The sequence below is a fragment of the Benincasa hispida genome, chromosome 2 (assembly GCF_009727055.1).
Source record: "Benincasa hispida cultivar B227 chromosome 2, ASM972705v1, whole genome shotgun sequence".
Classification (NCBI taxonomy): Eukaryota; Viridiplantae; Streptophyta; class Magnoliopsida; order Cucurbitales; family Cucurbitaceae; genus Benincasa; species Benincasa hispida.
In genome coordinates this window covers 21,408,038-21,422,968 of record NC_052350.1, presented here as the reverse complement: position 1 = coordinate 21,422,968, position 14,931 = coordinate 21,408,038, and the positions used below count along the sequence as shown (strand labels likewise).

Sequence of the window (14,931 nt, the reverse complement as noted above, 5' to 3'; positions counted from 1 at the left end):
TTATGTTGTTGTTGATCCCTAGTGTTCTGAGGTTATTTTTAAAATTTCATTACTTTGGTGAATGTTATATAAGTATTCCAAGGATCTAAACATGTTAAGGATGTAGCAGTAAGTGCCACAAAAGGGTTGGTACGGAGTCAATTTCAGTTCTGGATTAAGAAGGGTAATCTGGGAGGGGGTGTGACAGGCATGGGGTCACTTTGTCTAAGAACATGTGTCCTAAGACGTCTCAAGAGGTTAAGGAGATGAGACGGGTCCTATATGCGTCTCTCATTGGCAGTTTGATGTACGCAATGCTCCGTACTCAACCAGACATCTGTTACATTGTGGGCATAGTCAGCAGGTATCAATCTAACCCAGGCTAGGGTCACTGGACTGCAGTGAAGAACATCCTCAACTACCTTCAGAGCATAGGTCTACAGGATCGCCCGCGGCTGGACTAGGGCAAGTCGGAAATTTTCTTGTACTAGGCTTTTATGCCCTAGTTTATTGTTTTGTACTAGTTTTTGTACACCCCACATTGTTTTATGACAAGTTGAAGATTATTGGGGTTGATGTCCTAAAGTCTCATGTCCTGTAGTTTGTAAACAGTTTGTACAAACACTTGTGATGTATAATATTGATATTTTACTTCACTTCTTTATTTTGCTCAGTTGAGTGTTTTATTTGATTTACCACAAACCAATAAACCTAAAATCCCTGGTTATCTGGATGTAACTTAAGCATGTATATGGTTACATAATAGTGGATCATGTCTTGAGTGATAACCAAAATGGTCTGTAGTATATGGATATAGAAGGGAAACCTTATCCTAGTAACGCTACGGATGCGGCCCACTTTGTGGAATAGTCACAAGTGTTGTGACTTGCCACAGATGGGCTGATCCTGATCATTCATGTAGGGGACATGCGAGCAGAGGCGTCCTATACAAAGAGTTTGTATAAGACCTGACCACGAAGTGTTAACGTCTCGTTACATCACACCGTTCATAACAGAGACTTCACTTCACTAGGATGACCATAGGTAACATGACCTCAATCCTGAGTGAGTTGGGAACTCCTGCCATTGAGGGCGGTCCTTTGATTTGCATGGGTGCGAGTGGCTAAGTCACCAACTCAAACCTTCCACTTTGGGGATTCGCCTGATTTGGGAGCTGATAGATAGCTCCCTTAAGGGTTGATTCCAAGGCTTGAATGATGTGGCACCATACAACTTCACTTGGCTCGAGAGGTGTTCACACATAGTTGGATTTTGTTGTATGGTTCATTAGAGGGATCAGTGGTACTTAAGGAGTGAGATGTAACTACAGGAGCAAAACGGTAAATTGGCCCAGCTGTACTACGAGAATCTGTGAAGGGTTATTGTACTCATGATTGCTTATATCTGATGGACACAAAAATATATCTATGGTAAGAAGCGTTCAGGTGTTGGTCTTTAGTGGAATGTCTGGCTGTTAACGGATGGTGGATCTCCTAGCTAAAGAGTTTAGTCAGATATTCAAGTACCATTGGAGCTTCGAGCCATAGGTCCATAAGGTCCCCTTGGTAGTTTGGATAAAGTTAAAAATCAGTTTTTGGGTTAGTTTGAAATGTTCAAATTGACAAGAGGTAGTTCGATTATATATGATATAATTGAACTAGTTTATTATATATGATATAATTGACTAAATGTATGAGATACATTGGATATAAATAATGACAAAAATAGGGTTGGAGGGAAACATTTTCTAAGAATAGGTGTTTTGGAAAAGTATTGACAAAATTAGGGTAGTGGAATCGTGTACAGGGTACACGATTTCCATGTGGCATACTCGTGTACTCGGTACACGAGTACCGTTTAATCCAGTCAGCACCACGTTGGCTGACTGGTTGACCGGTCAAGCAAACTCATGGACCCAGTCCACGATTTACTTATAATTTCTTTCTTTTTTAAAAAAAAGTTTGTTAACTTATTTTTTTTTAATTGTAGATGTACAACAATATTAAAACTTTAGGAATTGGTCCACAAATTCCTTCATTATTAAACTTAATTATATATTTAATCTACAATGAAAACCTCTTGCACTCATATTAAAAAAAAATACCATGATATTAAAGAATATTTACAATTAGTTCTTTAATTTACAATTTGAAAATCATACAATGTGTGATTTAAAAACGACCCCCTCTGGCCGTTACCCCTTATGAGGGTTGTCTTCGTGTCCCTCTAAATTAGGTTTACCCTGTTTTCGCTGTCGTCTACGACGAATACGTCTTCGATCGATGTCAGCAACATTCAGTCCTCTTGTTTGTTGAATAATACATTCTACGTTGAATAATGTTTGCTGACACATTGAACCCAATTCTGGTAAGTTATTCTGCACTAAATATTGTTGAACATCGCCGATAAAATTATTCTGTACAATAAAAAAAATATTAAACAATATTCATATCATAAATATAGAAAATGTCTGATTTTAAATCTCTTACCATGCAGTAATAGAAAGCGTGTCAGGTGTGATAAATCGCCTCGTGATCGAATTGTACTAGGGAAAGTAGTCGTCTGATACAGCTGGCCCATTTGTTAATTCTCCCTGTACACAACGATCATGTCGTCCATGCCAGTAGGATAAATATTCCGCATGGATTCGACGCCAGTCTTGATCGTGCTTACCTCTCAAATCGATCTGGTGTAGTGCTGGGAGTGTATAGAACAATGAAAGTATCATTTGTCGCAGACTGAACTGTCTCCACGATCTGGATGATGCCACTCTACTATATGGAAGCATATAAGAGGGCTAACGGTCAACCAGATGTCTTCACCATCATGATAATAATTAGGTAAGGATGACCAAATCTGAGTGTATAGCGTCCAAATAACCTGACAAACAAAAATAATAAGTATACATATAAAATGTTTTAAATATTCATTTATATACACATTTACTACCTGATTGTGCATCAACATGTCGAATATTTTTCTGTACACGAGCAACATATTTGTTGATTGTTCAGAGGCAGCTAATACACCACTCCATTTAAAATTATAAAAAAAAAATACAATTAATTTATATTCTTACATAAAATGGAAACGGAATAAATATATAAATGAAATAATACCTGGCACTAAGTGGACGATGATCTGGGGCCTATAGTTGGACTTGTGGTGCTATAATTGGAAATCGATCATAAGCCCATACTTATAATAGTATCAGTGGTCCCGCTATTTTCTACGCTTGTACATTAGAAGCCCGACAAAGTTTTCTATACAACCATGGAAGACATGCACCACCCTACAAGTACGAAACAGCGTGCTCGAAATCAGACAATAGTGGGAGGAACATGAGATGCACCAGAGTATTTGACTTGTCAGCAAATAAAAATCCTCGAATAAGCTGCAGGACGTATGCTCGTGCATACCTACGTACGCTGATCTCATCGACATTAGGAGGTAATTCTGGAAACTGGGATACCAACCAAGGGATACTCAATCTTGATCCCTTCAGATCCTCTGGTAGAACGCCTAAGAGCTCTTCACAAACGTTCTTCCAATCATACTATAGTGAACCTATCAATAGTTGCTTGTCGTGTGACTATGTGTCCATTTTTCCAAGTCAATGTCTGAAAAAAAAAATTCAAGACATTCAGGGTGCAATTGTTTCAATTCTTTCATGCACCCAATGAACTTATGCCTTTGGTGTTGATTTCCGGCCTTAAACACAAAATTTTTTATTTGCTTTGATTTGTATTTTGTATTGAAAGTACTGACAACATGGCGAAGACAATATCGATGGTATGCTCTGGGTTCACTCCAACCAATTTCTTCATTATTAATTGCAGCAATAATGCCCTTATGTCTATCAGAAATCAAGCACATACCCTCTCTTTGGGTAACATATTCACGCAATGCCCACAAAAACTATGACCAACTGGACGAATTCTCACCTTCGACGATAGCAAAAGCAAAGGGAAATATATGTCAGTTTGCATCGATAGATAAGGCTGTCAATAATTTCCCCATATACTTTCCATAGAGATAAGTTCCATCAATCTGGATTAATGACCTACAATGGTTAAACCCTTCTCTTGCAGGACCAAAAGTCCAAAAAACTCGTCCAAAAATAGTCGTACCTGACACATCAGAAGGAAGGAAAAACCAATTTGTTCGTGTGCCTGGATTGTAATGAACAAGAGAACTCAGCCAATACGAAAGCTCCGAATATGATTTCTCCCAATCGCCAAACACAGCAATCAACGCTTTTCTCTATGCTTGCCACACTCGTCTATAATTGACATTATAGCCATATTGCTTTTTAATGGCTTCTTAGAGTAGGGCCACAGGTACCTCAGGATCAGCTCTAACCAAATTTTGAATTTCAATATTCATGAAATTTGAATCAATCTGTGAATGATCCTATGTCAATTCTGAAAACAGACATGAGTGTTCTCCTTGAAGTTTGGTGATTTCAAACATCCCATGAGTTTTACACCGACATGCCCGTAACCTCCAAGCACAACCGTCACTCCATGATTTATATTTAACATACCAAAGATCCTGATTTAATTCCACTACGAAAATTTCATAGTGTTCTGACACAATATTTTTTTACAGCAAGCTGTAAATCTTCATTGGTATGAAACAACATTTCTTTTTGTATTAAACTACAGTTATCTACACCTATATTCCTTTCTTAAAAAGTAGACCCTAGTTCACACGTTGAATTTGTCATTTCCCAATCTATTTAGGTGAATATTTCCGATGGTACCAACTCAAGATCATATTCACCACTACTGTCGTTTCCAAATAATTCATCAATAATGTCACTATCTCCATCATTTTCAGATTCAAGAATAACTAAATCTCTAGGACACATCAACATATTTATTATGATTTTTTCAACTATTATAGTTGACAAAAAATATGTTAATATGTCAACCCAACCAAATCCAATTTCTAAGTTTAACATATAAGATCTAAATATTATACATTTAAATCAGCCCAAATCTAAGATTTATAAACTATTTATTTAAATCAACCCAAACAAATAAAAAAATATAAGATCTAAGATTTAAGATCTACAAACATATTCATATAAGATCAGCCCAACAAATACATATAAGATCAGCCCAACAAATTCATATATTTCTAAGTTTACATACATATATTTTTAAGTTTAAATCAGCCCAAACAAATAAAAAAAATATAAGATCTAAGATTTACCACAGAATTAGAGAAAGAATTTTATTGAAAAAGATACATAAAATATATTGAAAAACATACATACAAATATAAGATTTACCATAGAAATATAATATCAGCCCAAACATACATATATTTCTAAGCTTAAAATATATTGAAAAACAACCAGAGAAAAAATTTTACCACAGAAGCATTCGGACGATTTTGGACGGACGAACAAATGAAGGACTGGGTGAGGAAAAATGAGCAGAATCAAAATTTTGGAAGATTTCGATGAGAAAAATCGAGGAATCGGTGAAATGGAGGACTCGATGAGGAAAATCAGCAAGATTTTGGAAGGTAGAAAGCAAAATGGAGTGAAATCGTTCGAAGTTATCGGTGAGGAAGAAGGAAGGCAGAAAGCAGAAGTTACCGGGTACACAACTTAACGTAATCGTGTACCGGGTACACGATTTCCTCAGTCAACCTTGCATGATAGTTACAGCAGACTGCACGTGCCAGATGGCCAGAGACTCGTGTACCCGGTACACGATTTAAAAACCTATTTTTGGGAATACTTTCCCTCCAACCCTATTTTTGTCATTATTTATTAAAAAAACATTATTTTAAAAAAAAATCGTTAAATGATATCAAACTATAGGTTAAGAATATAATATGATTATATTCATTAATTAATTAATTGGGCGGTTATGTGATAATTGGTCGAGTATTTCTCCGGAATCGTTCGAAACTGGGAAGTTTGGATTCAGTTCTTGTAACTGAAGAATAAAATGAAAATTGTTTTCATTTTGAAGGAAACAAGAAAAAGCACGCAAGAAAAATCACTCACGGTGTGTACATATATGATTGCTTAGCGTTGAGAGCCTATACAATAGAGCCCATTGTCCTAAACGATCGCACACCTGTGTACTAAACGATCGCCCACGATTACTAAAACGACCGCTTACTTTTACTACACGATCGCTTAGCGTGCCAAGTGGACCTAAACGATCGCTTACCATTTGATATACAATCGCTTAGCTAAACCTATACGATCGTGTACCTTTTTCTAAACGACAAGCACCCGACTATATGATAGTCTTCTACTATCTCCCACTTACTTGTTCGTTTAACACGATCGTCTTTTCCTCCTTCCCTCTACCAATTCCATCAAAGTCCACCCTTTTGATTCTCACTCCGAGAATACCGAGGGTTTCGAGTGGTGCTGTCATCCTCAGTTGCTGTTGTTTTGTGCATTGTCGATCGTGTAGATGATCGTGGTGCTGTTAGGCGACTGTTTGTTGGGTGATAAGTAGCGTAGAGAAGTTCGCTTCTGCTAGAATGTGTTTTATTTAAGAAAGTGTTCAACTGGTACGTTTACTCTGTCTTTTGTACTTTATTTGTTAAAACATGCCAATAATTAGTGTTACAATGCATATCTGTTTGTTCGAATGCATGTGTGGTAATTCTATCACAATAAAATAAAAAAGATCTGCCTCCACTCATGGATTCTCTTGTTTAAGAGTTCCTTCACCCTCAAAGATAGGAGTTACCAACTCACTCAGGATTAAGGTCATGTTACATATGGTCATCCTAGTGAAGTGAAGCATCTGTCATGAACGACGTTATATAATGAGACTATACACTTCGTGGTCTGATCTTATACAAACTCCTTTGTATAAGACACCTCCACTTGCATGTCTCCACATGAATGATCAAGATCAGACCATCTGTAGCATGTCACAACACTTATAACAATCTACAAATCGGGTTGCATCAATAGTGTCACAGGATAAGGTTTCCCTCTTATATCCATATACTACAGACCATTTTGGTTATCACTTAAGGCATGATCCATCTGTATGTCTCCACATACATGCTTAAATTACAAAGATAACTAGTGATCTTAGTTTACTGGTTTGTGGTAAAGCAATTAAAACATCTCATGTTTCATAGACAATAGTGAAGAAAATATCATATATTATTACATCACAAGCGTTTGTTCAATACAGTGTTTACAAACTATAGAACTAAACGAGAGTTTAGGACATCATCCCAATAATCTTCCACTTATCCTAAAGTGAGTGAGGTGTATAAAATAACTAGAACAAAACAATAAACTAGGACACTAAGGCCCAGTATAAAAATCTCTCACTTGCCCTAGTCCAACCGCGGGCGATTCTGTAGACCCATACTCTGAAGGTGACCCTCAAATATTATAATCTTGAGAGCCTTCGTAAACGGGTTAGTAACATTATGCTTCAAAGCGATCTTCGTGACGATCACGTCCCCTCGATGCACTATCTCGTTGATCAGGTGATACTTCTCCTCTATGTGTTTGCCGCGCCTATTACTCTGAGGCTCCTTGGAGTTTGCCATGGCCCTAGTATTGTCACAATAGAGGGTAATGAGCCTAGACATATCTAGAATAACTTTCAGATCAGCCAGGAACTTTCTGAGCTAAACGGTCTCCTTAGCAGCTTCACAAGCCGCTACATACTCGGCCTCCATCGTGGAGTCGGCGATGCATCCCTGTTTAGTGCTTCACCACACTACAGCTCTTCCGTTAAGAGTGAAACCTGACAGTGAAGTGGATTTCTAAGAATCCTTATCAGTCTCAAAGTCAGAGTCCCTGTATCAAGTAAGGATCAAATTCTTAGTTCCATACACAAGCATGTAGTCCCTCGTTCTCTGAAGATACTTGAGTATGTTCTTGACTGCGGTCCAGTGACCCTGTCCTGGATTAGACTAATACCTACTGACTATCCTCACAGCATAGCAAATATCTGGTTTAGTACAGAGCATCACATACATTAAACTGCCAACAGCATATGCATAGGGAACCCGCCTTATCTCCTCAACCTCTTGAGATGTCTTAGAACACATTTCCATAGACAATGTAACTCCATGCCTAGAAAAAGGTAGGCTCCTTTTGCAGTTTTGCATCAAGTACTTGAGCAAAATCTTGTCAATGTACGATGCCTGAGACAGCACTAGCACTTTATTCTTCCGATCCTGAAAGATATGAATATCGAGAACAAAATGAGCCTCTTCCAAATCTTTCATTTGGAATTGGGTCGCTACCAGTTCTTAATTGATGTCAGTAGTCCTACATCATTCTCAATGAGTAGGATATCGTCTACATACAACACTAGGAAAGCCACTAAACTGTTGATGATTTTCTTGTAGACACAAGGCTCATCAACGTTTTAGTCAAAGTCGTAAGATTTGATCGCAGTATCAAACCGAACGTTTCAAGATTAAGACACCTGTTTCAGCCCATAAATGGACGATTCAGTTTGCAAATCTTTTGCTTTTGACCTTGGGCTATGAATCTGATGCGTTATTTTATGGAGTGAAATATTGGATGAAATACGGTGATGGAATTGTGTTGAGCAATCAAGCTTTCTAAGCGGAATCCAAGTATAAACTCCACTGAATTTTACTTTTTGAATGAAATACGGTGATGGAATTGTTCAAAAGATAAAATACGGTGATGGAATTGTTCAAAATATAATCTCGCTCTCGTGAGAGTCGGCTCGCTCTCTGCTTTCTATGCCTCCGAGTTCTCTTTCGAGTTGCCTTGAGCGATCTTCCGGCGTCTCTTCTCTTCTCTCGCCCCGCCTTCTAAAAATAAAAGAAAACTATGAACAAGGCTAAACTATCTAAGGCAAAATTCTCTAGCTCTCCTAACTCCTCTTCTGAAGGTTGCCTTCGATATTTATAGAGCCTTGGGGTGAAAGGCGGCTTCTCTCTTATGGTTGCACAAATGGGATGGCTTTAAATCTCTGGCTGAAGCGCCGAATATTTGTCACCGAAAACCTGACTGTACTTGTTATCGTTAGCGGCTTGTCAACTTAATTCGGATTCGACCATCATCAATTTTTTATCCCATCGTGATTAATTATGCTTTTCACCCAGATGCACCTACCAAGTGTGTTGGCTCTATGCGGCAATTCTTTTTTAGCAGATGTTTGCAAACACAACTCATCGCAAAGCCTTGCAATAAAGCTACGCCCGACCATTGATTTCTTGCGATCGCGCTTTCCGCCTTGCGTCAACACATATTCTGTATAAAAAAATATAAAAATTAACTGTTTCTATGCGATGAACGCATGCGACCGCAATGTTATGAACTTTATGCTTTTTGGATGCAATCTAACATATTTTATCAACGCAAACCTTCATTGCTTAATAATTTAGCATTGTAATAACGTGCATTTCTACCCATTATCACACCTCCAAATTTAAACAATGCTTGTCCTCAAGCATAAGCTAAAGATTTCCTTTAGAAAGTCGACCGCAAATTTCTTTTCCTAGATTTCTCAAGGATACTTCATTCAAATCCTATATACCAAAATTTCCTTAAGTCTTATTCAAGCCTATTCTTAAAATATTTCTAAGACCTAGGGACCGCAAGTTTAACCTTCTAAAGGACTTTACTAAATTCCCGGACATTGCATGATTTATTTTTAAAAAAAAACTTTTTCACTTGAGTGTTAAATGATTTTTATCCTTGCATATTTTGGACATTGTTATTATTATTATTTTTTTTTTTTTGACCTTGCGCTGATCCAAGTACCTCGTCTTCATTTTGGCTTGCCCCACGTGTGTCATGCGAACATCCAACTACGAGCAAGGCGCTCTTTCTCAGACTAAACTCGTAACTTCTTGGCAACGGAGTTGCGGTCATTTATTTATGCATTAATCCTGGCGATTTACTTTCGTTTTGGCTTGCCCCTACCTGTGTCCTGTGGACATCCAACTACGGGTAAGTGTCTTTCACAACTTAACTCTTATCAACATGGGTTTTCCCATTGCGTTGACAGTGGAGTTGTTATTCTCAATTTTTTTTTTTAGAGCTAAAAATGGCAAGGTCGAAGATAAAATACCCTAACCCCCAAATTTAAAATGCAGCAATGGCCTTATTGCCAAAAGATTGAAAGAAGTCATGCAATGCTCGTAAGAAGTTTGGTAAAGGGTCGGTTTGAAAGAAAGCTATCAGACCACTAACTTCTAGAAATGTTTCATGAGGTGACTTTTCTAAGATTACGTTGACTCTAGTGTATATGAAAAATCAGAAGCATGTGTTTCATCATTGAAATCATAATTGACAAAGAGACAACATGCAGTGACTTACTAAATTCATCGATGTTAAATGATTGCGGTAATCAAAGAGGATGTGGTGATAAAACTTTCAAAATTAAAATGCGATGCGATAGTGTAAAATTTGGAATAAAATGAAGGAGAAATACAACCCCCAAATTTGCGTTGTCACCCGCATTGTTTGTTGACGCATCCTGCCTTGCGGCGATATTCTTCTTTTGGATTGCGGTGAAGGAATAGAGTAGTTGCTTCTCTGCGTAGCACCTCCGCAATCGTTCGCCTCGATCGTTGCAAGAAAAACAGTGAGAGGGTCAAATAATATTAAAAAAAAACAAACTCTTTTACCGCAATCGTTCAGCATGATTGCTTTTTTTTTAGAATAAGAAGTAAGATGCAGATAGATAGATGATAATAACAAAAAGATAAAGTTCATGAAGTATTGATTCAGAGAAAGGATATTCAAAAAGATTGTGTCCCTGATGAGGTTGAGTCATATAGTAACTCAATGATTGCTTATTCCGACTGGGCTTTTCACATCCACGGCGGCTTTTTCTTCTTTTATATGTCCTTCGAAATCTTGATTGCCTTAATCTGGAACTTTTTCCCATTAATGTTCATTACAATCTCCCCCTTGCACACAACAATTTGAGCTCGACCGATCGAAAGGAATGGTCGTCCCAATATGATGGGCGCATCTTCATCCACTTTATAATCCAAAATGAGGAAATCTGCCGACATGATGAATTTATCAATAGAGATTGCGGCATTTTTCAACTCTCCTTCAGGGTTATTCAAGATCTGTCCATAAGCAGGAGAGTTTCCTTTATGGGCGTGAGTGTGCCAATATTCAATCGTTTGAAGATTGATAGCGCCATTACGTTTATACTCGCCCCAAGATCGCGTAGTGCTTGGGCACGTAGACCCCTCCAATAAAACATGGTATCGTAAAGAATCTTGGGTCACACATTTTTTGTGAGATCATGACATTTTGCATTGCTGCCACTGTTGCGATCTTGTCTTCGTCATTTTGTTTTTCTTTCAATCTTTGCGGGATTGGTAGAAGCTGGACTTCTTCTGCTTCGTGTTATAAAGGCTTAGGGGTGGACGCAACTTCAGGGTTCATTTCCTCGGGATTTTTCGATTTATCAGTCAACTGGTCCTCGGTTGTCACCGCATTCAAGTTGGTCATGATAGGTTCCTCCCCTACTTCCGCAGTCATTTTGTCGCTTAGTAAGGAGACCGCTAAGCATTGTTCCTTACCGGTACCCCCAGCGTTGCAAGAAAGCTCAGTTGAGCTCGGCAACGCTCCTTGCGGTCTATTTTCAGTTCGCCCGTAATTTGTCCCAACTGAATTTTGAGATCTTGAATGGATGTTGCTTGGTTCTGAAGCACTGATTCATTTTTCTCAATGTATTGCTTCAACAAGCTCTCTAAGGACGAAGATTGCAGTGTTTCGAGCTGCTAGCTTGGTTATGCGTTGGACCGATTTTTTGCAGGAAGAATCTGGGTGGCCCTGCTCTTTTTGCCACTGGTTGGAAGTTTTGTTGTTGATTATTCCACGCAACATTTGGGTGGTTTCTCCACCCAGGGTTGTATGTATCGGAATAGGGATTATTCTTTATGACGCATACTGACTGCGGGTTTTCTGGGCATTCTTCCATCAAATGTGCATCTTCATAGATGACACAACTTACGGTCATTTGAGCAATTGCGTTGACCTACCCTTTTTTTGCTCCTGTCCTGTTAATTGCAATGCCTTGTATCGAACTCATCATCGCAGTCATTTGATTCTGTAAGGATGCGATGGCCCTACTGTTTGCATTATTATCTTTAATTCTTAACCTTTGATCGCTTTCTTGCCAATCATCGTGATTTTTGGAAATGCAATCAAGTATACTCTTGGCCTCTTCATATGTTTTGTCAAGCAGACCACCAGCTGCTGCCACATTGGTAGCGATCTGCGAGCAGGGTTCAGTCCTTGGTAAAACATCTCCATCTAAAGGCAATCTGGTAAGCCATTATATGGACAGTCTCTTACCAGCCGCTTAAATCTCGCCCAAGCATCGCTGAGCGATTCGTCATTTTCTTGTTCAAAATTTGTTATTAATTTCCATCTCCTTGCATTCTCGGTAAGTGGGAAATATTTTTTCATAAACTTCTCGACAACTTGCTCCCACGAGGTTATCTCTCTCGGTTCGAGAGAATATGCCCATTTTCTTGCTTGATCGAATGGGAACAGAGTGAGTCGAACTTCCTCGGTGGAGATATTCGGGAACACAAAAGTGTTGCAGATTTCTTTGAAGCTCCGGATGTGGGCACGCGGATCTTCACCACGCCTCCCCCCAAACTGCCCAGCAGCCTAGACATTTGCAACATTACCGGCTTCATTTCAAACCTCGATCCATCTAACGCTAGCCTCATGATTCCTGGGGAGAAATCGTAGAGGTTTGGTGATGCATAGTCCCTAATGGGTCTATTGCGGTCATTCTCCAGAAGAATGGAGTTGGCCATTATATTGTTCGCGTTCGTGGCCCTTTCTGCCGGTTGTTCAGCCATTCTTGGAGTTCTTTCTTGTTGTTGGCAATTGTCTTTTAATTGTCGTTGAAATATTCTTTCAATCTTCGGGTCGTAATTCGCTAGAGATTAAGCTACAAAGAAATCAAAAAGATTACTGTTAACACACTAATTTGCCGAAGTCCCCGGCAACGGCGCCAAAAACTTAATGCGTTATTTTATGCGGTGAAATTATGGATGAAATGCGGTGATGGAATTGCGTTGAAGAATCAAGCTTTCTCAACGGAATCCAAGTATAAACTCCATCGAATTTCCTGGTAAGTCCAGGGTCGAACTCAGGGACTTGGGAAAACAATATGCGGTGATAATTTTCAGGAAAACTTTGCAGTAACCGATAACTCAAATAGTTGTTGGTTTGTTGTTTTCGGTAATGAAAATAAACAAATACGATGGAGTTTCGAAAAGAGTTGATAAAACGGAAGATGCGATGAGTATGCGGTGAACGGATTGAGAAGGGTTCGGCTAACACTTCTTAGGATGCATTCATGTTATGCGGCTATGTAACACACATATAATAGTAAACCATCTCTCGATGCAAATGTTACTGATTCTAAGGCTAGAATGCATGTGATATATGCGATGAGTCTATAAGACCTACACATAAGCCTCTATTCTTATCCATGCGATGACAAAATGACACACACACAAATAAGGCGACCACATAATATCATAACCTATCGATAGGATGCATGCGATGTATGTTAGCAAACAGAGCTTATCTCTAAGTCCCTATCTCTTGTGTATGCAGTTCTAATCTTGCTCTCTCGAGTCTAGATTCTAACCTAGCTCTCTCAAGTCTTAGGTTCTTTCTTTAGACTCTCTCTCGAGTAGCTCTAAAGGGATGTTGGGCACAGCATAAAACAAGATAATCACAAGCAATGAAGATCCTAGGTCATGTTAGCTTAGTTCTTCTCAACTCATTCGACTAGTTTAGCTACTCATGTGTGCTAAGAGAGTGAACAAATGTAGAATAAGAACTTCCATTGCATAAATATAAAGTTGAAGTACAAAATAACAATGCAAGTAGAGAATAAAAAGCTTGGTAGCAATCTCTTGCTTCCCAGGCTTTTACACTATCTTTTCTACTCTTGTTCAAAAGATAATCTCGCTCTCGCAAGAGTCGACCCACTCTCTTCTTTCTACTCCTCCGGGTTCTCCCTCGAGTTGCCCTGAACGATCTTCCGACGTCTCTTCTCTTCTCTCTCTACGCCTTCTAAAAATAAAAGAAAACTATGAACAAGACTAAACTAAGGCAAAATTCTCTAACTCTCCAAATTTCTCTTCTGAAGGTTGCCTTGCGGCTTCTCTCTTATGATTGCACAGATAGAATGGCTTTAAATCTCTGACTGAAGTGTTGAATATTTGTCATCGAAAATCTGAGTGTACTTGTTATCGTTAGCGGCTTGTCAACTTAATTCGGATTCAACCGTCATCAGCCTTCTGTCCCATCGTGATTAATTATGCTTTTCACCCAGATGCGCCCACCAAGTTGTGCCGGCTCTATGCGGAAATCCTTCTTGAGCAGATGTTTGCAAACACAACTCACCGCAAAGCCTTGCGGTAATGCTGCGCCCGACCATTGATTTCTTGTGATCGCGCTTTCTGTTTTGCGTCAACGCATATTCTGCATAAAAAATATAAAAATTAACTGTTTCTATGCGATGAACGCATGTGACTGCAATGTTATGAACTTAATGCTTTTTGGACGCAATCTAACATATTTTATCAATGCAAATCTTCATTGTTTAATAACTTAGCACTGTAATAACGTGCATTTCTGCCCGTTATCAGAATCCCTCGAGCTGCATCATATAAATGGTCTCCTCAAGATTACCATTCAAAAATGCAGTCTTGACATCCATTTTCCATATCTTATAGTCATAAAATGCAACAATGGACAAGTGCGGAAAGACTTCAACTTGGCATCAGGTGAAAAAGTCTCCTCATAGTCGACTTGCTCTACCTGGGTATAACCCTTTGCCACAAGTCTAGTCTTGAAGGTTTGCACCTTCCCATCTACACCCCGTTTCCTCTTGTAGATCCATTTGCAACCTATAGATTTTACCCCATCAGGCTGATCTACAAGATCCCATA

The 14,931-nt window shown here is 38.8% G+C and overlaps 1 long non-coding RNA gene across 1 annotated transcript; it reads right to left on the bottom strand.

The window, feature by feature from the left end:
• Positions 1-2,106: 2,106 nt before the first annotated feature.
• On the bottom strand, positions 2,107-12,883 carry LOC120070975. The gene is made up of 3 exons (XR_005480094.1): positions 10,416-12,883; positions 2,469-2,859; positions 2,107-2,395 (listed from the first exon to the last, which is right to left on the bottom strand). It is a non-coding gene; the product is annotated as an uncharacterized LOC120070975 (long non-coding RNA).
• Positions 12,884-14,931: the final 2,048 nt, after the last annotated feature.